Source organism: Tenrec ecaudatus, chromosome 6, assembly GCF_050624435.1.
Source record: "Tenrec ecaudatus isolate mTenEca1 chromosome 6, mTenEca1.hap1, whole genome shotgun sequence".
NCBI classification, from domain to species: Eukaryota; Metazoa; Chordata; class Mammalia; order Afrosoricida; family Tenrecidae; genus Tenrec; species Tenrec ecaudatus.
In genome coordinates, this window is record NC_134535.1 from 97,284,903 (window position 1) to 97,310,794 (window position 25,892).

Here is a 25,892-nt window from a genome sequence, read left to right on the forward strand (position 1 = left end):
ATGAACTTGTTAATATATCACTCTGAGGAGTAAGGTGTGCCTGACCCAAGCCACGGTATTTTCAATCGCCTCGTATGCAGGTGAAGGTTGGACACTGAATAAGGAAGTTGTAGACAAATCGATGCATTTGAATGATGGTGCTGGCCAAGAATATCGAAAGTACCACGGACCGCCAAAGAACCAGCAAATTGGTCTTGGAAGATGTACTTGCATGCTCATTAGATGGGAGGATGGCTAGACTTCATCTCACATGCTTTGGACGTGTTCTCAGGAAAGTCGGATATCTGGAAAAGGACATCTTGCTTAGTAAGGTCGAAGGGCAGCAAAAAGAGGAAGACTCTCAATGAGGTGGTTTGACACAGTGGCTGCAATGATGGATTTAGGCATAGGAACAAGTGTGACAATGACACAGAACTCTGCACTCTGTTACACATAGAGTCGCTATGGGTCCAACGTGATGGCACCTCACCAGCAGCACCAGCACCACCACCACCATTGGGTTTTCCAAGGTAAATCTTCATGGGAGCAGATAGCCTCATCTTTCCTGCAAGGAACAGCTGGTGTGTTTGAAGAACCAACCCTGAGGTTAACGGGCCAATGTTTACCCAATAATCACATAATAGGTATTAGACAAAGGCAAAAGAATAAAAACTATGCCTTTAAAAAGAATAGTTTCATATTCACACCATTTAAAAATGATAGTGATAAAACAATAAACCTTCTAAGAAGTCTTGGTCCCTTCATGTTCAACATACACCCTACACCCTTTCACTCCTTACAAATAGCCATTTATATATTTCTCGTTTACCTCTAGGATATTTATTCATGAAAAAACTCTTTTCAGTTCACAAATATAAATATAATTAAAGCTTCACAGGAAACCATGTCACACAAAACAAATGAATGGAGAAGCCTAAGGCTGGGTTTGAAATAAAGCATGAGCAGTGTTTCAGTACAAGTGTCTCCCCACCTTTTCTCCTCCCAGTAGTTGAGTCCTCCCCCTTCTGAAGCACACGGAAACCTCCTTGTACCCCCGGACAGAATGCAAAGGAGAATGTTGATGTCATTTGAGGATGGAAAGTGCACACTGGCTGTCATCTCCGTAACGTCGATGAGACATTTGGAGGCAAATCTAACCAGCTCAGAGCTCTCTCGCCTGTGTGATGCGGTCCCCTGTCAAAGGGCAGCTGGTGGCGTGCTCAACTGTGAAAGAGGCAGGGTGGCTCCAGAGATAAGCTAAACGGGTTTAAGATCCCATTAAAGAGGACATAGGATTGTATTTCTGTTATCAGAACATTAGGGAGGATCACTGATTGTAAAGCTCCTCCCAGTGGCTTTTCCTGGTCCTCTGTTTAGGGGTGCAGAGAGAAACAAAGGAAATGTTAGAATGTCAGAATATATGACACGTGAGAGGAGACCGAGGAGGAGGGAAGAGGGAGCTCTAGCCATAAGGCAAAAAACGTGTGTGTGTGTGTGTGTGTGTGTGTGTGTACAGTGAGTAAAAGGAAAATGGGTTTTATGCAGCACACTATCCAAAAGTAAAAGGAACACACTCGATGCAAACAGGTGGCATGTAAGTCGCATAGCTTACTGTGACTCGCCTTTCCAACACCGATCAGGGGTCTTCTCCTTTGTACCCTCAACATTATTTACAGTCGTGCAACCTCAATAAGAATCTGGAATGGGAGAGTGGGTGGGCCTCATCCTTGGTTTCTGGGTCTGTCTGTAGGCATCCAACCTGGCATCCTCGTGGCCTTTTGTTTTTGACATATAGGTTGTCCAGCTGCTCCTTGGTCAGCACAGGTTGAGCAAGGGCACCTCTTTCTCATCCCGGTCCACATCCATGGGCACAGCCTCCAAAGCCCCCTTGCCCCCATCCTATTAGGCCCTGACCTCTACCATGGATTCTACCACAACCCATAGCTCCATGTCCCAAGTCCCCCTCCTAGGATCTCCACCACCTTGAACACTACCTCTTCTTAAGTCCAGTTGGGTCCCTACGGTTTGTCCACCTCGGGACAGATTTTGACCTTGAAGGGACATCCAGGTCCTAAGTAGAGTTCTCAGGCCACATTCCTGGTGTGGTCCTCCCCTGGGCCAGCCTCTTTGGATTATGGGCTGGTCTCACCCTCCGACTGTTCCCCTGACCAGGGCCCCAATGGGCCAGGGTGTTACTCTTACCCAGGCTCTGCTGTAAGCTCCACTGCTTGCGTTTTAATGCTGCCTGCACAGAAGGTCTCTAGTCTCCGTCTGCTGGGCCAGTCTTCTGATTCTGGGACTCACTAGCTGCTGTTGTTGCTGCATCGCAGCTCGAAGATTCGTGGCGTTAGCTGTTTGCTCTTCGCAGTATTACTAATGCGCTCATTTAGAGACTTGCTGGTGATGGTCCTCAGCTTTCAGAGCTGACCGTGCAGCCATCTTCAAATCTCCAGAATCGATGGAAACAGAAGCCAGTGCTCCACCTGGGGCTGCCACCACGGCTGTTGCAGCAGGGCCGGGGACCGGCTAACCTGAATTAACAATGGGGGCTGGGGACTTGGGCAAACTTGGTGGATGGTTGTTAATTTGTGCAAGTGATCGAGATAGCTAAGCTAAATTTTTGAGGGTTTTTGGTAGATCCGGTGTGTTCACAGGGCCTGCCCTTCCTTTGGTTTATGTCTCCACAGTGCCCCAGCCCCAATCAGGAAAAAAAAAAAAAGTGAATGCTGTCTTTTGTTGCCAAAATTTAAAAAAATATCTTAAATTAACCTTGACAGCCTTTTCCTATCTTTCCTAACGTCAAATTCCTTAAAAGTTTTGCTTACTTTCAAAATGTATACATCATTTGATGACTTGCTTCTCTGTGTCTCAGTTTAAGGCAGCAAGTCTATCCTGAATCCCTGCCACACAAACAGCATCTTCCCCGATCTCTAGGGCTTTCTGCGTGATCCTTCACGAGTCATTCCACAGCAGTCAGAATAGTGCAAACTCCAGTTCATCCTGTCACTTTGCTCTGGACCCCAACGCTCACACCGTGCACCCCTGTAACTCAGAGTTAAAGCTAAGGTCAGCACACTGGTGCACCACCGCAGAGTTTACTGTCTTAACACAAGCCTCATATTGCAGCCAGGTGTTGCAAACTATAGGATAGTTCTGTTCTGGCACATGCAGTTGACGTACATTAGAAGCGATTTAAAAGCACACACTACTCCCCCCATACAATAGCACCTCGCCCTGCTAGACGGTCATTGCAGGATACCCACCTTCCCGACATGATCACTGAAGACAGACGTGTGTGTAAGCAAATGTGGTGAAGAAAGCTGATAGTGCCCAGCTATCAAAAAGATATAGCATCTGGGGTCTTAAAGGCTTGAAGGCAAACAAGCGGCCATCTAGCTCAGAAGCAACAATGCCCACAGAGAAGAAGCACACAGCCTAAGCGAATACAAGGTGTTGAATGGACCAGGTAGCAGACACCAAGGAACAAAACCAATCATGTGTGATCACCTTCCTCACATAATCGCTGAAGACAAAAGTGTGCATAAGCAAGTGTGGTGAAGAAGGCTGATGGTGCCCGGCTACTGAGAGATATAGCATCTGGAGACTGAAAGGCTTGAAAGCAAACAAGCGGCCATCTAGCCCAGAAGCAACAAAGCCCACATGGAAGTAGCACACCAACAAAGGTGATTGTGAAGGGCAGAGGAGACCAGGTCTCAAACAAGAAAGGCGGGGTGGTGGTGAGAATCACATCACCATGAATGAGGGGGAGTGAGTGATGGGGACTCAATGCCCATCTGTAGACAGCTGGACATCCCTTCCAGAGGGGTAGTGGGGAGGAGATGAGTCACTCAGGGTTCAGTGTAGCAACAATGAAACTCAAAACCTTCCTCTAGTTCCTGAACGCTTCCTCCCCTCCCAATTATCATGACACCAATTCTACCTTGCAGACCTGGTTAAACCAGAGGATGGACAGCAGTGCAGTAGGGATCTGGAAACACAGGGAATCTAGGACGGACGAACCCTTCAACACCCGCGGTAGGAGTGGCGACACCAGGAGGGAAGGGGGTGTAGAAGGGGAGAACTGATCTTGGAGATCTACGTGTAACCTCCTCTCTGGGAGATGGGCAATGGGGAGGTGGGTGAGGGGAGACGCCGGGGAGTGTAAGATAAGATATAATAATTATTTATAAACTATTAAGGGACCAGGGGGAAGAGGGGAGTGGGGGGGGAGGGGCAAAAAGGGAAACCGAGCTGATTCCAGGAAGCCCAGTGGAAGGTAAATTTTGAGAAAGATGAGTGCAATGCATGTATAAGGGTGCTTTGCACAATTGTTGTATGTATGAATTGTGATAAGAGTTGTATGAGCCCCAATAAAAAGATTTATTAATAAAAATAATAATAAAATTAAAGAGAAACTGAATAAAACTGAATTGCTTATTAAAAAAGGCACACACTAACAACAGCAAAGCTTTAAAAATAATGTTTTAAGCCCATATTCTGGAATGAACGATTAAAAAGAAAACAAGAAAATAAAACCATAAAGCCAATGCACTAATAAGTTGAAATTCAGTGACAGTTTATACTATTAACAATAAACAGATCACCAATGTTTCCCCCCTAAAAAACCCAAAACAACAAAAACCAACCAACCATCCCCCCCCCCAATAATCATGTATTTATTCATGCTTCTCTAAGCTGGGCAGGTACATCTCCATTGTTCTTTTTGTAGTTCGCTCGAGATCTTTCATCCTGCTACCTGACCTAACTCATGGTAGCTCATTCGGGCTGTAGGTGGGGTTGACCTCAATAAGGAGGACCTTACTCACTATAGAGCACTTGCCTAGAGTTGTTGGCCAGCTTTGTTCCCACGTGGAGCCCCTATCAGAGTAATCTAAATTTCTTTACATGATCAGGATTTCAGGACAGCATATATAGGATTTTCAAACCAGCATAATGTGACAGACAGAGAAGAGGTGGACATATTTATTCTAAAACCAGTGCCATTGAGTCAGTTGTGACTCATATCAGCCCCATAGGACAGACTGCATCTGCTCCGTGGAGTTGCTGTGACTTAAGGTCTTGGGACAGACAGACCTCCTCATTTTGCTCCAGCAGAGCAATGCATGGGGGCCAACGGCTGACCTTAGACTTAGCAGTTCCATGTGTAACCCACCCCACCATCAGGATTACTTAAATACGGTTATTAGCCACAAATAAATAAATGAGCTGTTGACTTGTCCACATGAAAAGCAATTCAGTTGTGTTAAAAACAAGACTTCCACAATATTCAATTTTTATTTGGGTTCATAAGTCCAATTCTTCAGTTCATAAACTGGGGAATGTCTGGTCTGAAATTTAGAAGAGCCTCCTAGGCACAGAAGAGGAAAACTTTTGTTAAGGCGGATAAACAGGAAATAAGAAGAAACAAGAGGCCATTGGGGGATGGTCTCATTTGGTGAACATGGGAAAATTTTAAGCCACATTAAACTGATTTGTCGAGAACAGATTGGCTACCTTTAGTAGCCGATGGATGACCCAGATTTTGAGTCCAAAGTAAATTAAGCATTTACACAGATAGACATTTAGGTTTGGTTTGCTGATGGTTTGGTTTGGGTGCTGGTGAGGACCAGCACAACTGGCTGCAGTTTGGGATGAGTTTAGTCAGATTGTCAGCTGTCAGTCAATGCATAGCGTTTCATTATTCCTCGTGGCGTACGGTGGTGGACTCATGTGAAATTCTTACTTGCTTTGTTTGGTTTGTTGATTTGCTTTGGTTTTCTGCCCACTACAACTCATGAGTCTCACAGACCTTGGCCTTGCTGCTCCAACAGATGACCGCGTCTCCTATATTTTTGACCCCCCTCTAGCCTCCCCAGAGACCTCTTTGTACGTTGTATCTATATTTTAGACTACACAAATGATAGAAACACCTTTTTGTTTCTACAAGTTAGTGTACCTTAGTTATGATTTTCCATTTTATTTAATTGCTTCTTTTTCTTTCCAATACTCTTTCTTCTTACTGAAAAAAGTTTTGTTCACCCTCATGTTTCTGCTCTGTATTGCTATAAGTAAATAATCCTTATTGATACCTTTATTGGAGCACCTAGAGACTTCTATTTGGAGAAAAATTTAGCCATCTTTTGCCAATTCTTCCCTCACCAAACTTATCCCTTCTATTTCTCATATCTGCAGGGTGTATCATGGTGCCAGTCAGCACTTTCACTTATAATCAATTAATATATGCTTAACATATGGCATCTCAAGAGACATTTGCATTTTAATGAACAACTCTAATAGATTAGATATGTCAAGGAAAGGACTCTGTAAGTGGGAATCTTAGATTCTGTAGCAAAGCAGCTGGGAAGTTATTTTTGGCAAGAGAGCCTCTTCTTGGTACTCTGCAGATCTAATACCCTCTCGTACCAGTACACAAGCATGGCATGATATTTTCTGTTTTCACAGAGAAGTATGGCTATATAGAAGGCAAATGTGTTTCGATAGGAATGCAGTCTGAGGTATAATTAGCATGAGCAAATGTTTGCTCTGTATAAAACCAATGTTAAGTATAATCTATTCACCATTAGTAGTTGGCAGATCCAAAATTTGGATCTAGGTAGCCTTATTCTGCACCGTTGTCTGCCATATCTTTCCATATGAAAAAATATACTTTTCTTGGTTCCTTTCATTAAGATTTTAAAAATATTTTGTAGGCATATTTTCTATTAACAACTTTAGAATTGACTGTCAATAAGTCAACATTGTGTATACATTACATTCTCAATTCTCAGTCAACAGTTCCATGGGGGAATTATAAACAATGGGAAGGGATAAGAGTTCTGAAAATACAGGTGTGCACCTAGTTGTAATTATTTCCTTTCCTTTAGCAATTTTCACGGCATACATTTAAAAGGGATTTCTTCCACTTGTGGTGAAATTAAATGAAAAGCATACACCATTCTCTCAGGCTGTAGTAGATCATGGGTGCTTTTAAATCTGAATAAACCAAGGTATATATTTACACTAACAGTCAGAGCCCCTGCGCAGTGTACCCTGAAACCAGCAGAACACAGAGCAGAGTTCAGGCCAGAGGTGATTCTAAAGGACACACCAGCATCGGCGCATTTCACACAGGGAATTCTACCTCAAAAAGAATACGCTGTTGCAAGAAGCACAAATGAAAATACAAATTAATTCATCCCAAGATGAAAAAGATTACTGATGATTTGTTTATTCAAACTGATTGATCTTAATATAGCTAAGACATTTTAAAGCCCTGGGAAGCTGGGCTCATTTTTAAAAATCGAATGGTAGCTATTGCCTCACCACCCCTCCCTTAATTTCTTTAATGACTAAAAGCAACGGGCATTCGAATAGAGAGATTTAGAAAAACAAGTTGATATCAAACTGAGAGGCACTAGATTTTTCCTGTAGTTTTTTTCTTTTCCTGCAGGTTTCTGGTAAATTAACTACAGCAATTTACTGAAGCCCTAAGCACAGTGGGGTTTTCCCAAGTCAATTGTAAGGACGCATCCTAGAGAAGAATGGAGTTAATATGGCAGATTATTGAGCATCGCAAATTATGCTGAAGATTTCCCTTTGTAAATAAAATTGTGTTGATTGACTGGCCATGGTGGTCAAAAAGGTAACAGAGCTGAGCGAGAGAATTGAGTGTGGAAACAGCAGCTCAGAACAAATCAATCAAAAACGACACAAGGCATATAAATTGATATTCATACATCCCAAGTACATGAATGCAAGCAGACTTATTAATTTCACATTTTTAACATGACTACACTACTTATTTCTATCATTGTAAAGAACATCTTTTTAGAGGCATAGTTTAAAAGCAGTTGCTACTGACCCTGGGGTCACTAACTACCAGGGTTTTATACATGTAGTTTCTTTCTTATGTTGGAAATGAACTTGTATGTCATTAAAAATTCTAAGTCCACTCAGTTTTACTTTTGCTTCTTTTAGTAGACATTCAGACCAATATTTAAATCCAGGGGTAGAGAATCTGGAGGGTTTTTTTTAAGGCTATGAGCCTTCATTCCAATTAAAATTTAAAAAAAATTTAGTTTCTAAAGAAGCATATTTGATGTAATTGCACAGCCGGGCTCAACAAATTAAATCACTAATGGTGTTCTGTTAACCCCTGGTCCCCTCTCATTCTTCCTTCCGCTCTCTACAATTTCCTCTCACTTTTCCTGGCCTGGTTCCCACATTAGGCCTCCTCATAACCTTCAAAGTTTTATCTTTTGGTGTGAAAACCATTTTTATTTTTCTTCATTTTATTTTTGTGTCATTGAATATTACTCTTCATCAGATTGACTAGTTTTGCTAAGTAAAACATCCTCTAATTGTGTTGATTACTTGCAGGGTTTAAGGATGTTCACACTGGTTTTAATTGATGCATGATATTCCATTGTGCAAATGTACCAGAGTTTGTCTATTTATTCCTCTATCACAGAAGCTTTTTGGTTGTTTCCATGTTTTTGTAATTATGGAACCTGCTGATATAAATGTGTGTGCATATGTCTGTTTGTGGTCCTATGCATTATTTCTTTAGGGTACATACCCAGTGGAGAGATTGCAGGACCATAAGTTAATTATTTCTGAATTTGTTTGAGGAAGCATATGTTATGTTTTTAAATTGAATTAAAAAGTTCAATTCAAAAGTTAGTAACGCATAAAATGCAAAATCACAAACTGACCATTCATCCTCTTAATCATTGCTATCGAAACACATCACACTGCTAAACTTTGCTACCAGTAATTTTTACTGTAGATGTCAACTTGTTGAAATATGGACAAAATCCATTGGCAAGAATGAAGATATACAAAGTTGAAACAAAAAAGAAAGTACAAAACAGGCTTTTGAATTAAATATTTGAAGATTACAAAGGCAAGTTTATTCCTGCTGCTCAATCTAACCCAGTACATTACCTAAATATTTTGTTGCAAAGATAGAGATGTTATACCCAATGACTTTCGCTGCTCATCGAAATATAAAACAGAGCAAATAATCAAGTTCAGATATCAATGTACCCCACAGATTGACAAACTGATGCAGATATTGGTTCTTTGTTAATTTCAGGCTTTGTAAGTACAGAATTCATCCCAGATAATATCTGAATGGATAAATTTCTATCTTAAAGCGTAATAGTATTTTCTCTTTGGCAAAGGGGACCAAAGGAGTTACCTGTCTTGTTTAGCAATCGATGGTCCCTTGTTCACTCTGTGATAAGTTCTCTTTCCCTCCCCCAGTACCGAGCTAAAGATTTAGCTGCTCTCAAAGGTGGTCATATCTCTTATCTAAAAAGGTACTAATAGGTATCATTTATTAAGTACTTACCATTCCCAGGCATAATAATTGCAAGGAGTTTTCTCTACTCTATTTATGTGCAAAAATTCTATATGCGACATTAAAACCTTTGATTCATAGATGAGGGCACTGAATCCAAGAAGTCAGACTTGTTAAAATCATAGGAATTGCACCTCAAGACCTGACCTTTAATTTTAAAGTTGGTTCTAGCAATTAGAACATTTTGTGCAATTAATGAAAAAGGCAAAAAAAAGAGAAAAAGAATTGTCCGAGTAATCAGCAGGCTGTTTTGAGTTCCATGTCTAAAGCGACTCTGACTCTAAAGCTATTTGAAACTTCTCCCACTTTGTTTCTGGGTTTGAGCTCACATCCGACGTTTCCATTCTATTCTATCCTTGTATCAGATGTCATGGAGTCAGTTCTAACTCATGGTAATTCCATGTATGTCTGAGCAGAACTGAGCTACATAGAGTGGACTCATTCTCCAACCTTCTGTGAGCAAGAAATCACATGAGCTGTTTACATCACCCAATGATACCTACAACCGCTTATTCTCCAATTATCTAGGCCCCCCAAACTCTCCTAAAACAAATGGGGCAACTTCTTTGAAAGTATACGATAGAGTAAGTGGCCAATGTCACAGTACATAAAAGATTAGGATTACAAATGATGATGATAACAAATGTACAAATGCGCTTGACACAATGGATGGATGTATGGATTGTGATAAAAGCTGTACAAGCTCCCAATAAAATGATGTTTCAAAAGGATTAGGATTATAGTGTAAGAATAAATATAAAGTATTAAAAATCTAGTGAAAAATTAAATATGTAACTAAATAAATGATAATACCATACAGACAGCTTTAAAACCCATTTTGAAAGAATATCTGCATATTATATTGGGCAAATCTACTGCACAAGATCTGTCTGCTCTTGAACACAAGAGCAAGGATGTAACTTTGAGGAGAAGGGTACTCCTGGCCTAAGTACGGGATTTTCAATTGCTTCCTATGCTTGTGAAAGTTGGACAATGAATGTGAATTACTGCAGAATAATTAATACACTTGAATTATGGTGCTGAGGAAGTATTTGAAATATCATGGATTTCCAGGGGAACAAGCAATTTTTTTTTTTGGGAAGAACTGCAGCCAGAATGAGCCCTAGAATGGAAGATGGTGAGATTTCCTTTCGCATGCTTTGGACGTGATGTCAGGGAAGACTGGTCAGGGACAAGGACCTCGTGCTTGGTAAAGTAGATGGTAGCACAGAAGGGAGAGTTCCGGGATAAGACAGGCTGACCCAGTGCATAACAACGCGCTCAGACAGGACACAATCTGCAAGGGGGGCGGGGACAACACTGGACAGTTCTCTGTTCTGTTGTTTACACGTTTCTAAGAGTGAGAAGCGACACAATGCAACCTAACAACAACAATAACAGGATACATATTTGCAAATGTATTGTTTATAAGCATCATCAACCCTTGAACTCTGCCTTTAATTTTTAGAGTATATAAACAATTCAAAAACTATTAGAATCCCATCTTTAATTTACAAGAAAAGTTCCATGTTTTTGTTTTGACTGGTGATTGAATTTTCCAACTGGTAAAAATTAATGCTATCAGTTTTATTATTTTGGAAGGCTCATGTTCTTGACTTCCAAGATATATGAGAATATAAAAACCATTCTCAGTTCTTTTTATCTGGGTCTGAATTTGTGAACCTTCTCACACAATCAGACAAATGACTGAATTTTGTCAAAATAATGTGGGGAGCTAGTTCCGGAGATAGAAATCTTTCCTAGGGAAATACTACCTAAGAAAAGTATTGTGGAAGCCAAGTCTGAGAGAAATAGCAGCAGATTTAACTGGCTTTCAGGGTGAAGGTGCTACAGAGGCACAATGGGAATTAGTAAATTCCTAGTCCTGGTTATGAATACATATAGAATTTAATTATGAAAAGGCATGCTTTACATTGTATTGTAAGAGAATTCCAGAAAAGCTTTATTTGTGTTTCATTAACTGTGAAAAGGCATTCAACTGTGTGCATCATAACAAACTATGGATAACCTTGTAAAGAATGGAAATTCCAGCACACTTAAAATGGTACATACACCCAGAGGCAGTCAATGAAACACACAAAGGGAGGCCACATGATTCAAAGTCAAGAAAGGTGTGAATCAGGGTGGTATCCTTTCACCATCCTTATTCAATTTGTTTACTGAACAAATAATCCAAGAAAATAAACTAAATGAAGACCTAAGAAAAATGAATAAATATATACAGCCCTTTAAAAATCATCTTATACATATCTATATGTTTAATAATGAGAGCAATCTCTTTTGTTGGACAGAAGATATGTTATTCTTCCCTTTTTGTCTTGGTGAACTAAGGCTAGAGAGCTTAAGCTCTACACGGGTCATGTTAGGAGAGGAAACTGAGGGTGGCTACTGCGGCCCTGGTGGCATAGTGATTACATGTTGGGCTGATAGCTGCGAAGTCAGCAGTTTGAAACCAGCAGCCTGTTGGAGATAAAATGATGAGGCGCTCTACTACCATTAAATGTTTCAGTCACAGGAACCTTCAGGAAATTGGCTCAATGGCAGTGAATGAGGGTCGTTATCTTCCGCGCCTCTTTCCTATTTTTCAAGCTGGTCTATTTATATCCGAAGATTGTACGTACAAATCAGACAATCCTATATTCTACTCTTTCAAGAATGACAAGTTAAAGACGAATAAGGTCGCATTCATTGTTTGCTAGAGCATTTCAAGATATATCCAGAAGTACAAAGAAGACCAGTTAATACAACTCTTATTCAAATTTACAAACCAACTACTAAGGCTGAAGATAAAGAAATGAAAGATGTTTACCAACTTCTGCTATCTGAAATCGATCAAGCATGTATGTAATCAAGATGCATGAATAATCACTGATGTAAACATTGAACATGAACAGGAAGATTTAGTAGGTGTTCATAATAGTCTCTCATAATTTTTTTATTTTTGTCTGGTCAGCTGACATGTCACCTCTTTCAATAGACAGAAACTATGGCCGTGGACATATAAAGGATGCCAGAGATTTCATGACAGAACTTTGCAAAATCAGTGACTTACTCAATTCAAGTATCTTTTCAACTCCCTAAATAACAACTGTGCACATGGACCTCACCACCAGATACACCACACAGGAATAACATGAACTAAATCTATGAAAAGAGTTGATGGAGAAGGTCAATATCATCACTCAGAACAACCTGAGGGCCACACTTTGGAACAAAATATCAATTATTTATGTGAATGTTCATGAAAAAAATTAAAACTCCACATGAGCCAGAATATTACCTTAAGAATATGTCATATGGATTTAGAAACCATCTCAAGAATATATTTAATGCATTGAACACTAAAGACTAAAGACCACATGATTTATGAGATTGTATCAAAGACATCATACAAGAACAAAGAGGGGTCATTTAAAAGACAGCAGAGAAATAAAAGAGCAAATTGACAGAAGACCCATTGAAGTGTGTCAGAAAGCTGAAGAAACATTGGAAGCACTCACTCGTCCATGCCAGGAAATTTGGAAGCCATATTTGTGCCCATTCTAAAGAAAGGTGACAGAATGCTCAAACTATAGAATGATATCGTTATCACAGGCAAGTACATTTTTTCTGAAAATCATCCAACAATGGTTGCAGCAGTACATTGACAGGAAACCGCCAGATGTTCAGGCTGGATTCAGAAGAGGAGATGGGACAAGGGATATCATTGCTGATGTCAGATGAAACATGGTTGAAAGCAGAGAATCCTAGAAAGATTTTTAGTAGCGTTTTATTTACTATGCAAAGGTATTTGACTGTGTGGACCGTAATAAACTGTGGATCACCTTGAGAAGAATGGGAATTCTGGAACACCTCACTGTGCTCATGCGGAACCTGTACGTGGATCAAGAGGCAGTTGTGCGAACAGAAGGGACTACTGCATCGCTTACAATCAGGTTTGTATCTTCTCACCATACTTATTCAATCTATGTGCTGAGCAAATCATCAGAGAAGCTGCCTTATATGAAGAAGAGTGTGGCATCAGGATAGGAGGAAGGCTTATTATCAACCTGTGATATGCAGACGACGCAACTTTGTTTGTTGAAAGTGAGGAGGACTTGAAGCCCTTGCTGATGAAGATCAAGGATTGTAACCTTCAGTAAGGACTACAGTTCAATGTAAGGAAGACCGAAATCCTCACAACCAACCCAATAGATACAATTATGATAAAGGCAGAAAAACATTGTGTTTTGTAAGGATTTTATCGTATTTGGCTGCATAATCAATGCTAATGGAGGCAGCAGTCAAGAGATCCAAAGATGCATTGCACTAGGTAAATGTGCTGCACAAGAACTCCTTACGGTATTGAAAAGCAAAGATATTACTTTGAAGACAAAAGTGCAGCTGACTCAAGCTAAGTTATCTGCTATTGGATCATATGTATGTGGAGGTTGGACATTGAACATGGAAGACTGAAGAATTCATGAATTTGAATTCATGCATTTACAATGGACTGCTAAAATGACAAACCAGTCTGTGTTGGAATACGTAAGGCCAGAGTGTTCCTCAGGGGCAAGGATGGCAAGACTTTGTCTTACATGTTTGGGACATACTGTTAGGAGAGACCTGTCCTTGGAGAAGGACACCATGGATGGATTGATACAGTGGTGCATCAATGGGCTCAGGCATAGAAGCAATTATGAAAATGGCTCAGGACTGTGCAGGGTTTCATTATTTTGAATTGTGGTGTTGGTGAGAAATATTAAATATACCATGGACTGACTAAAAAACACACAATTCACTCTTGGAAGAAATTCAACCAAAAAATTCTTTATAAATGAGGATGATGAGATGGTCTTATGTATTTTGGGACATGCAATTAGAAGGAATGAAGCCCTGGAGAAAGAAATCATTCTTGGGAAAATAGAAACAGCAACAACAACAACAAAAAACACACACAACTTAGGTCCATTGAGTATATTGCTGTTAGGTGCTATTCAGTTGGTCCCATGGCATCCCACATAGCATTGCTTCAGATCAAGGAACTCACTACACAGAAAATGCAGTGCGGCAATGGGCCCATGCCCATGGAATCCACTGGTCTTATAATGCTTCTCATCATCCTGAAGCAGCTGGCTTAATAGAACGATGGAATGGCCTCCTAAAGACACAATTATGGTGCCAACTAGGTGGCAACACCTTGTGGGGCTGGGGCAATGTTCTCCAGGTAGCTGTATATGCTCTAAACCAGCGGCCAATATATGGTGCTGTGTCTCCAAAAGCCAGAATTCATGGGTCCAGGAACCAAGGGGTGGAAGCTGGAGTGGCACCACTCACTATTACTCCTAGTGATCCACTTGCAGCATTTTTGCTTCCTGTCCCAGCAACCCTGTGCTCCTCAGGCCTGGAGGTCCTGTTCCTGAAGAAAGGAACTTTCCCACCTGGAAACACAGCACGGATTCCACTGAACTGGCAGCTGAGAATGCCCCCTGGCCACTTTGGGCTTCTCATGCCTTTGGATCAACAGGTCAGAAAGGGTGTCACTGTACTAACTGGTGTGATTGATCCTGATTACCAAGGAGAAATTTGACTGGTGCTACATAATGAAGGTAAACAAGAATATGTCTAACTCTTAGTGCTACCATGCCCTGTGATTAAAGTGAATAGTAAGTTATAGCAACCCAATTCTGACAGGATGTCAAATGACCCAGATCCCTCGGGAATGAAGGTCTGGGTCACTCCACCAGGCAAACAAACCACAGCCAGCTGAGGTGCTTGCCGAGGGCAAAAGTAATACAGAATGAGTAGTAGAAGAAGGTAGTTCTACCTATCAGTTACGACCATGTGATCAATTGCAAAAGTAAGGTTTGTTATTGTTAGTTTATTTTCTTTATATGTGCTTATTGAATATCTTTTCTTTGTTCATGTATAATATATCAGATACAATTTGACTAGTGTGTTTTCATTTATATGTATGATAGATGCTTAATATTAAGTATAAGTATGATTTCATTAGTGTCTGGAAATTATATATGGCTAAGGAATTGTGTACAGGTGCCAATTTGGCAAGGGGTGGATTGTGATAGGTAGGTTTATTGTGCCAACATGACCAATGAACACATGTGAGGATAGTTGGACAGTGGGGAGATAAATGGCTTGGTTAGCCTCACCTCTTATCTTGTTCTTTGATCATTAGACCAGTGTGCGGCTGCTTTGCTTGTTTTGTGCCTCCATTTGCAAGCTACACAAACTGTGGGATGCCTAACCTGTGGACTGTGTTGCTGTAATTTGAGGTTCCTTCAAGATGTGCTTCGCCGCGCTACTGGAATGTACATCTCTTGAGCTGGGGACTGCTGGACCCTGCCATCTAGCTGACTGTTGGTGACCTGCCTTGCTGTTTGCTGCCTGTGACTGGATAACCTGGATTGCTCTGAAGACTTGAAGGCCTGCCAGTGGACTAGCTGTCTCCTAGAAGTGAGCTGCACTGAGTCATTTGTACTGCTTTATAGCTTAGTTGTTTATTTCTTATGTTATCTATCTATATAAATATATAGATAAATTATTAATGTCCTGGTTTTGTTTCACTAGAGAACCTTATCAATAGGATGAAAGACTGTCTGTTCCAGTCCAATTGTTAACATTGTTCTTATGTTTGAGCCTATTTTTGCAGCTACTGAATCAATCCATCTTATCGAAAGTCTTCCTCATTGTTCCTGCCTTTTCCCAGGGACTGTTCTCTCCTGATAACATGTCCAACATATGTGAGATGAAGTCTTGCCACTTCTTCTAAGATAGGTTGGCTTGTTCTTTTGGTAGTCTACAGTGTTTTCAACATTCTTTGCCAGCACTGTAATTCAAATGCATCGATTCTTCTTCAGTCTTCAATATCCAGTATCCAACTTTCAAATAAATGAAACACCATGGCTTGGGTCAGGTGTACCATAGTCCTCAAAGTAACTGCCTTGCCTTTCAGCAGTTTAAAGAAGTCTTGTGCAGCAGATTTACCAAACACAATGTGCGATTTGATGGTTTGACTGCCGCTTCTATGTGAATTGATTGTGGATGCCAGGAAGATGAAATCCTTGACAACATCTATCTTTTCTCCACTTATCAGGATGTTACCTACTGGTCTGGGTAGGAGGACTTTTGTTTTTTTTACATAGAGTTGTAATCCACTAAAGGCTTCAACCCTTTATCTTCATCAGCAAGTGCTTCAAGTCCTCCTCTCTTTCAGCAAACAAGTGTGTCATTTGTATATCACACACTGTTAATAAACCTTCTTCTAACCTTGAGTTCACATTCTTCTTCTAAACCAGGTTCTCCAATTATTTGCTCAGCATACAGATTGAATAAATATGGTGAGAGGATGCAATCCTGAGACACACCTTCCCTGATTTAAACCACTCAGTAGTCCTTTGTTCCTTTGGTATTACCACCTCTTGATTCATGGACATGTCTCACATGAGCAATAATCAAGTACAATTCATAATGGCCTTGTTTAGGCTTTCCAAGATCGTAAATCCTGATGAGAGCAGACAGTGTCGTCTTTCTCAGGTGGAATGGCGAGTGGACTGCAGCAGCGAGCTTAGAGGTTAGCTGCCCAATGCCTAACCCCCAGCACTCCAGAGGGTCATCACCAAAGAGACAGACCCTTGAGATCTCAGTCGATCTCAGGGTTGCAACGGATGTTAAAGCATAGGAATGACTGTGAGGATGATATAGGAAGCATTGTATTCTCTTATTCATGGATTCACTATGCATTTAACTGACAGAAGGCTTTTAACAACAAGATTACTTGCAATGACATACAATATGCTCTTAAGAACATGTGTATTCCATTTTGGGGGTAAAATTTTAACCTTTTTCTTAATATGAAAGTAAGCATACCTATATTAAGGGAAGAATTCATATCCTCATAATTAGAAAAATTGATTTAGGACACACACACACAATTAAAGGCTCTTCTTTCTCTCGCCTCTCTCCAAGTACTTACACATACATATACACACATTGAGTTGCAACTCTTTTGCCCAAAGAGAATATAGGAGTTGTATGTAAAAAAAATTATCGAGAAAATAACAAGAAAAAAGATGAAAATGTAAAGCAATGAAACTGGATACTCTGTCAAAGAAGAAATGTTGCGTTTTCTTCCTATTTAGATGTAGTGTATCCTGAGAAAGCGATAGAGCACAGAAGAGGGAATCCCAAGGTAATAGTGAATGCCACAAAGAGAAAGGGGAGCAAATATAAAAGAAATGAATAAGCGCATGGTTTTATAATAAAGTAAATTACCACAGCAAAGTCTTCCTATGTCAGCAAGAGGCAGAAAGAGGAATATCTTCTACTACCTGTCTGTTCTGCTCCAGTGAATAAAAACAGGAATACCATCGTTTGACAAGATCAATCTTTTTATATGGAAGTCCTAGTCAGTTCCAATTTAAGAGAGAAGTATGTTGGGGAAACAGATCTATATAAATATAGAGAAAATGTTAACATAAAATACATATCAAATACTCAGTGATTGTTGCTTTTATGGGTCAACTTGGGTAGTCTATGGGGTCATTTGGTTAAAAATTAATCTAGATGCTCTTGTGACATAACTTAATGGTATTAAATCAGTAGGCCAAACAAAGTAGAATACCTATCATAATGTAAAAGGACCTTAATCAATTTATAGACTTAAGAAAAAAAAGAATATTTCTCTAAGTGTTTTTCTACTTTTAGAAACAGCAAGGTTCTCTTACCTACATAGTGAGGTCTGTTAATGAGCTTTCCTCTAATCCTGCTGCTGTGTTCTGCTTCATAGAGCCCACCTCCTCTGACTATTTAATCAACATACAGATTAAATAATATAGTGAAAGATATATCCTTGACACATACCTTTCCTGATTTTAAATCACACACTTGCTGATAAAAATCAAAGACGGTAGCCTTCAATATTGATTGTAATTTAATGTAAACAAAACAAAAATCCTCACACTTGGGCTAATAAGAAAAACACATCATGATAAATGGGAAAAAGTGTCAACTTGTCGAGGTTTCACCACAGTCGATGCTCATAGAAGCAACAATCCAAAGATCAAATGACTTGTTGCTATGATTGCACGTGACCTCTTTAAAGTGTTGAATAATAAGGATGTCACTTGAAGGCTGAGGGGCACCTGAACCAACCCATGGTATTTTTAATTTTCTCATATATGTGTGAAGTTGGATAATGAATAAGGACTACTGAAGAATTGACATATTGATGGTGTTGGTGAAGAATATTGAAAATATTGTGGACTGATAGAAGAACAAATAAATCTGTCTTAGAAGAAGTACAGCCAGAATGCTCTTTATATGTGAGACTGGTAAGACTTTGTCTATCTGCTTTGGACATGTGTTTAGGAGGGACAAGTCACTTGCAAAGGACATCATGATTTTGTAGAGAGTCAGTGAAAAAGAAGACTCTTGAAATATAGTCAATTATTATGGCCCTTTTATCCATAATTCTTTATGTGATGTGGGACAAATTCTATACTCTATGCCTGTGGTTGCAGTCTCTTTTTGGTGGTGGCTTTTTTTTTTTTTTTTGGTTTCTTAATGGACAGAATTAAGATGTGTTTAGTCACATCCTTTGTGTTCTTTCACCTATGGGCTATTGAAATCCAAAAGCCATTCCTCAGTGCACATGAGACGTCTCCAAATCAGAGAGAACCCCCAGACCACCGCAAGAAGAGTATGCTGGAGCTCACCTTCTGAAGGGATGGAGGTCAAGACTAGAGGCCAGCCGAGGTAAGAAAACCATAGACAGACAGAGGTGCAGTGCCAAGAGCTGTCAAACTATAGTATCAGCGCCAAGAGTATCAGGCTATAAGGCAGAGCAGTGGGCAAGCTTCCTGACCCATTGAGACAGAAGGCAAGGGAGGCAGAGAGACAGAAAACCAGGGAGAGAGACTTGCTGCTGGCTGACAAGAGAGGGTGCTGTCGATCACAGACTGTGTCTGTTAGACCAGGTTGACTAGAGAAACACATCAGATGACATTCATATTTGTGTAGGAAAGAGCTTTATACCAAGAAGTAATGATATATCAAGAAAGCATTCCAGCCCAGTCCAACTCAAATCCATTGCTTCAATATTAGTCCATAATGTCTCTTGAGACTCATGCAGCCACATGCAAGGATGGACGTGGGAAGATCGCCGGTCTGCAGTGCAGAGCGGTGTGGATCCAATGTCGGTGGAAACATGGCAGGGCTTCAGCAGCCCGCACGGTTAGTGGCAGAGAGGTGAAGGGGGAGGGAGAAGGGGTTTTCAGGGCCCTCCTTATAACAAGGCAGTGCTCCCAAGGAGACAGCATCGGGCTGTGGCTCCAATGAGGAGCCTGACACCCACCTAACCAGTAGGGGGGACACTCATTTACATTCATCAAGCCAATTCGGAGTCATGGTGACCTCAGGGCAAGGTAAACTGCCCTGGCTGGTTAGAAACACCCATCTTTTTACCTCGGAGTGCCTGGGGGTTTCTAACTCTAGACTTGTGGACCACACCCCAACTTGTAGCCACTGTGTAACCAGAAGTGTCTAGTTGATATAAAATTATCTAACTACCACAATGTCCTTACCTCTTACTGATCCTGACTTGTAACCTGTTAACTTCCCTGATACACTCCATGGTTGCGAGTTTTGTCTGTGAGTTCTTTGTGGCCATGTCAATGGATTATCAAACCCAGCAAGGAAGTAGAATGCTATGGGAGAAATAGTTGGTGTCAGAAAAAGGAAAGAAGGATGGAAGACGGAAAGGTGGGCCTGAACTCTGCTTTGAAAATTAGGAAAGCCAGAGTAGTCCAGATATGGTCCCTTCTCTTTGCTGTTTTCACATCCTTCAAGATGGGCTGACACAGTGACAGCATCATGGGCTCAAACATAACAATGCTGAGGACACTGCAGGAACGGACAGTGTTTTGTTCTGTTGTACATAGGCTCACTATGAGTTGGAACCAACTCTATCACCAGGGTATAACCAGATATTTGCCAGAATTCCACTCTTTACTATTATCACTGGGTTTGGGGATGCAGACATATGTGGGCCCCCTCCTGTCTCCTAATCTACAGGTTTTAAAGTTGCTCAAATGAAAAACCAAACTCACTGCCATTGAGTTGATTCCAACTCATGGCAACACTACAGAACAGGGTAGAACTGCCCTTTAAGGGTTTTCAAGACTGTAACTCTTTACTAGAGTAGAAAGCCTCTTCTTTCTCCCATGGAGTGGCTGGTGGTTTCAATCTGCTCACCCTGCAGTCAGCAGCCTAGTGTCTAATCACTCTGCCACCAGTGCTCTTTAAACTCACTAACACCCCACAATCGTGTAAGCCAATTCCTTGAAGTAAATCTTATGTAACAGATAGATAGATGATTGATAGATAGATAGAGAGATAGATAGATAGTTAGATAGATAATCATCTCACTGGTTCTTTTTCTCCAAAGAACCTTGATAAACACACATCTCAAACTTGAAGCAAAAACATGTCAGAGTAGTGGTAATACACATAAACAGAAAGCTGACAGAGATTAGTTAAAATATGGTTGCCTAAGTTAAAAATAAGAGACCTTAGTGGTACAATGGCTAAGTGCTTGGATCCTAACCAAAAGGTTACTGGTTTGAACCTACTCAGCTGCTCTGTGACAGAAAGAACTGACAATATGCTCCCATACAGATTACATCCTAGACAACTATATGGAGCACTTCTGTGTTTCATGGGGTCACTCGCTGCTATTGAGTTGCTTCTGGCCCGTAACCACCCTGTAGGATCCAGTAGCAGTATTCTTTTGGGTTTCTGAGATTTTCCATCTTCAGGGGTGCAGGCAGTCTTCTAGGTCTCCCAGGGAGCGACTGGTGGCTTAGAACCATTGACTCTGTGGCTAGCAGCTCAATGTATAGCCAACAATGTAGCCAGGGCTCCACAGGGTCACTACAAGTTGAAGGTCAACTCAGTATTATACGACAGTGTGGTGAAGTAAAACTGCTTAACTATCAGTGTTCTTTCCAAGTCTCTGCAACCCCCACCAAATGACTGGATGGGACATTACAAAGAGAGTGTATGCCTATAAGGGCGCTCTCTCAGAAGCAGTGAGAGGACCCCATGCCTGCATGGAAGAAGAGCCACTGGTGGAGCCCATGCAAGATCCCTAGCTGAATGGCAGCAGCAGAGACACCAGAAACTGCAGCACCAAGATCTGAAGACAGATCAGAGGAGCCCCACCCAGACCAGGAGACAGTAGAGTGGCTGTACCGAGACATGAGACAGAGCAGAGGAGCTGGACAGAGAGTGAGAGGCAGAGAGAGTACCTGGCTCCTGGTCGGAGGGACAAGGCCGAGGACAAGAGACCGCATGACTAAGAGGTCAAGAAGTGGAGAGAGGCATTCCTGTCAGCATGACTGAGAAGAGGCATTTCAGACAAAAGGACTGAAGGACAGGATCCAAAGTGCTTTGAAACCTGCTAGCTTCCCTAATAAACCCTTATAATTGTGAGTTTTGCCTCTGAGTTCTGTGTGGAGGGCAGGGGGAGGGGAGGGGCTTGGTGTCAGATTTGGGGAAAGAGGGTGGAAGATGGAGGCCTTGAGTTGGTGTGGAGTTGGATTCTCTATAATGACCACAGTTCACATTTAAATTAGGCTTTGGAAGGAACCCTAGTGGTGCCGTGGTTACCAGTTGGGCTGTAATCTTCAAGATTTGTAGTTCTAAACCACCAGCTGCTCTGCAGGACAAAGATGGGGCTTTCTACTCCTATAAAAACTTTTTTCTTGGAAACTCACAGGGGCAGTTCGACCCTGCCCTATAGGGCACTATAAGTTGGAATAAACTCAATGACCATGAATGGCAATGAGTTTGGTTTGTTTCTTTGAGTTTGTAAGATAACAAGAGATTCCAAAATAAACAGCAATAAGAAATAGAAATAATCAAAATGTTAAAATGAAACGATGAATGGTTTAAGAGGAGTTCCATGACTTAATCTCCATATTTCTGTCATGCTTCAATTTGTACGAGAGTATTTTAATTTTATTGTATGGCATTTTCGTGATTACAAATACAATTTGAAGTAAGTTCTATACTGGGTGAATGTTCTATAATAAAGAATGGTAGAAATAATGTTTGTGACAATAAAAATATAGCTTATTCTAGTAATGTTAGCATTATAAATAATTGTTTAGCAATATTAATTCAGATATGTATTAAGATTCTGCCTAGGCACCTGTCAAATGGTCTGTACTAAATGAGGTAAATGAATATTTTAGGTTGTGATTTTAAAAATGTATACACAATGCCTACATTGTTACTGGACATATTCTATATTTTTAGAATGACATATTTTCTCTATTTTAATAATATTATAAAGATAAGCTAACACTTATGCCTATACAAACCTAAAATATAGATTTTATTAGTTAAGTTTTATATTTTGAACATGCAGTTTCAACATGAACTAAATATTCATTCTTTAGAATTACACTGAACTTTTTGATTTTCCTAGATAAAGAATGAGATGTTTTAATGCTTTGATTGGCCTAAATGATTTAGTTTCAGTCTGCTATTTTGCATATAATTATTCTTTAGTAATAAATTAGGCTCCAAATTGTTTATCTTACCTACAGTTAGTTGTGATTCTATTTTAAGCTTGGACATTACTTTAGAAATGCAATAAAAATATTAAAAACATAAATTAAAGAAAACACGAGGCTCTAGAGGTTTTTCCAATATTAGATTTGGACACATTTTCAATAAAGAACATGTTTCAGGCTCTGAATATTGTAGTGCCAAATGATGGGAGGAATAAACCAGTCATTTTATATTCGTTCAGTTGCCCCAAGTTCAGGTTCAATCTAGTAGAAGCTATAAATACTGAGTCTGACCATGTAAATTCAGATTACAGATAAATGCTTTATCTCCTCCTGATTTGTCCAATGAAGCAAGTTATCCCCTGTCCCCGGCCCACCACTGCAAGAATTGGGTGTGTCTCCTTTGCAGTATACTCAGATTTACAGAACTACCAGGAGTCATGGACATTGGCCACATTGTCTAGTTATTGATGGTTGGGCTCTGTTCTGGATTTCTTTCTTTCATAAAAATTTTATTGGGGGTTCTTACAACTGTTATCACAGTCCATACATATATCCATTGTGTCAAACACATGTGTACATATGTTGTCATCATCCTTTTCAAAACATTTTCTTTCTACTTGAGCCTTTGGTATCAGGTCGTTTCCCTCCTCCCTCACCCTCCTTCCCTCATGAACCCTTGATACTTTCTAAATTATTATTTTCTTTCATGTCTTATATCAACCGCTATCTCCCTTCACCCACTTTTCTGTTGTTTGTTGGTTCTGCCTTTCTCCCTATTCTGAATTTCTTAATGGGCTGTATGCCAGGCATGCTAGCCAGCTAGGATTAGGGGGTGATACAGTTATGATGAAACATGGCCAAATCAACTGGTTTCCAGAGGTTTCCATGGATGTCATCAGTCTCACTAACTAGAAACAAATAAATGAACATAACTAGCTACAAATAGCACTAGGATAATCTACAAGGGATGCTCTTGTTCTGTTCCCTTGGTATTTTTCCTTTTTTTCTTATTGAAAAAAATTTCAATGTTTCCCATTCCAAATGCTTTGAAGTCAACTCTGGCTCACAAAGAAATCTCTATTTATTTATTTTAAGATCACCAGGCCTTTCTTCTGAGAATCTCTGAGTAGAATTGAGCTTTCAAGCTTTTAATTAGCAGCTTAGACCATTAGCAATTTGCACCATGCATGGATTCTATTTTTAAGTTGTCACCTTTAAAGAAAACCTTGATTTTAATCAAAGGGAGCATTATTTCTTACTATAGTGGTTAATTTGAGGACATATTAGAAGATATTACAATAAAATTTAATGTGATGAATGAGTCAAGTTTACAGGTGGAGGATGAGAAGAAAGACGCAGTCTTTTCTTTTTCTTCCTCCTACCCATTTTCTTTGGAATAAGACATTTTCAAAACAAGCTTAAAGTGAAACTTCATATTAAATTTTTTAAGACTAGAGTTTTGGGGTTTTTAAATATATTTTTATTGGGAGCTCTTAAATCTCTTATCACAATCCATACATTCATCCATTGGGTCAAGCACATTTGTATGTATGCTGCCATCATCATCTTCAAAGTATTTTCTTTCTATTTGAGGCCTTGATATTTGCTCCTCATTTTCCCTTGTCTCCCTCATGAGCCGTTGGTAAGTTATAGATTATTATTTTCATTTCTTACATCATCCTCTGTCGCCCTTTACTCACTTTTCTGTTGTTCATCCCCCGGAGAGGGGTTTGTATGTTGATCATTGTAATTGATTCCCTCCTCCCCCCACCCCTACCTTCCCCTTATCCTCCTGGTATCTCAATTCTCATAGTTGGCCCTGAGGCATTTATCTATTCTGTATTCCCTGTGTTGCAGGTTCTTGTCTGTAGCAGTGTGCATGTTCTGGTCTAACCTGATTTGTAAGGTAGAACTGAGGTCATGATATTGGGGGGAAGGAAGCACCAAAGAACTAGAGGAAAGTTGTGTGTTTTATCAGTGCTATACTGCACCCTGACTGGTTCATCTCTTCTTTGTGACCCTTCTGTGAGGGGATGTCCAATTGCCTACAGATGGGCTTTGGGTCTCCACTCCATGCTCCCCCACCCCCTCCCCATTCAGATTGGTATGATTTTGATCTGTGTCTTAGATGCCTGATCAGATCAACACCTCATGATCAAACAGGCTGGTGTGTTTCTTCCATGTGGGTTTGTTGCTTCTCAGCTAGATGGCTGCTTGTTTATCTTCAAGCTTTCAAGACCCCAGATGCTATATTTTTTGAGAGCCGGGCACTATCAGCTTTCTTGACCACATTTACTTATGCACCCATTTGGTCTTCAGTGATTGTGTCAGGAAGGTGAGTACCACAGAATGGCAGATTATTAGAACGAAGTGTTATTGTATAGACAGAGTACTTGAGCCAAAGCCCAATGTCCATCTGAAACCTTAATTCTTAGCACATAGATATAAGCACATAGATCTATTCCTCTCTCATTATATATAAATATATTTACATATATACAAGCCTGTATTTAGACCACTATAAATGATCTTTGCCTCTGGTTATTTCATATATTTCCTTTTACTTTCCTCTTGTTCCACCATCATTTTAGGCCTTCATTCAGATTTAGTAATTCTTCTCTGCTACATTGCCCTTGATTAAGCCCCTCTAGGCATCCTACAACCTCTTCTCCATTGATTTGAGTTCACTTGTTGTTCCATTGTCCCTGGGTTGGTTTCCCACCCACTTTCTTTCTCCCACTTCCCCTTCTCCCGCATCCCCCTGGAACCCATTCTTTTCATCTCCAAATGCTTATCCTGCCTACCTTATCTAGAGAGACATCCAGAGACAATAATAAGTGCAAAAACCAGGCAGAAACAAACAAAACAACAAAGGAGGTCAAACCAAGCAAACAATAACAACAAACACAAAATAACAAGAAAAAGAAAGCCAGTGACAAAAATGGAAAAGC

General features: G+C 40.3%; 1 pseudogene; it reads right to left on the reverse strand.

The window, feature by feature from the left end:
- Window positions 1–1,645: 1,645 nt before the first annotated feature.
- Window positions 1,646–25,892, reverse strand: part of LOC142451550 (chromatin target of PRMT1 protein pseudogene) — a 157,075-nt pseudogene continuing 132,828 nt past the window's right edge.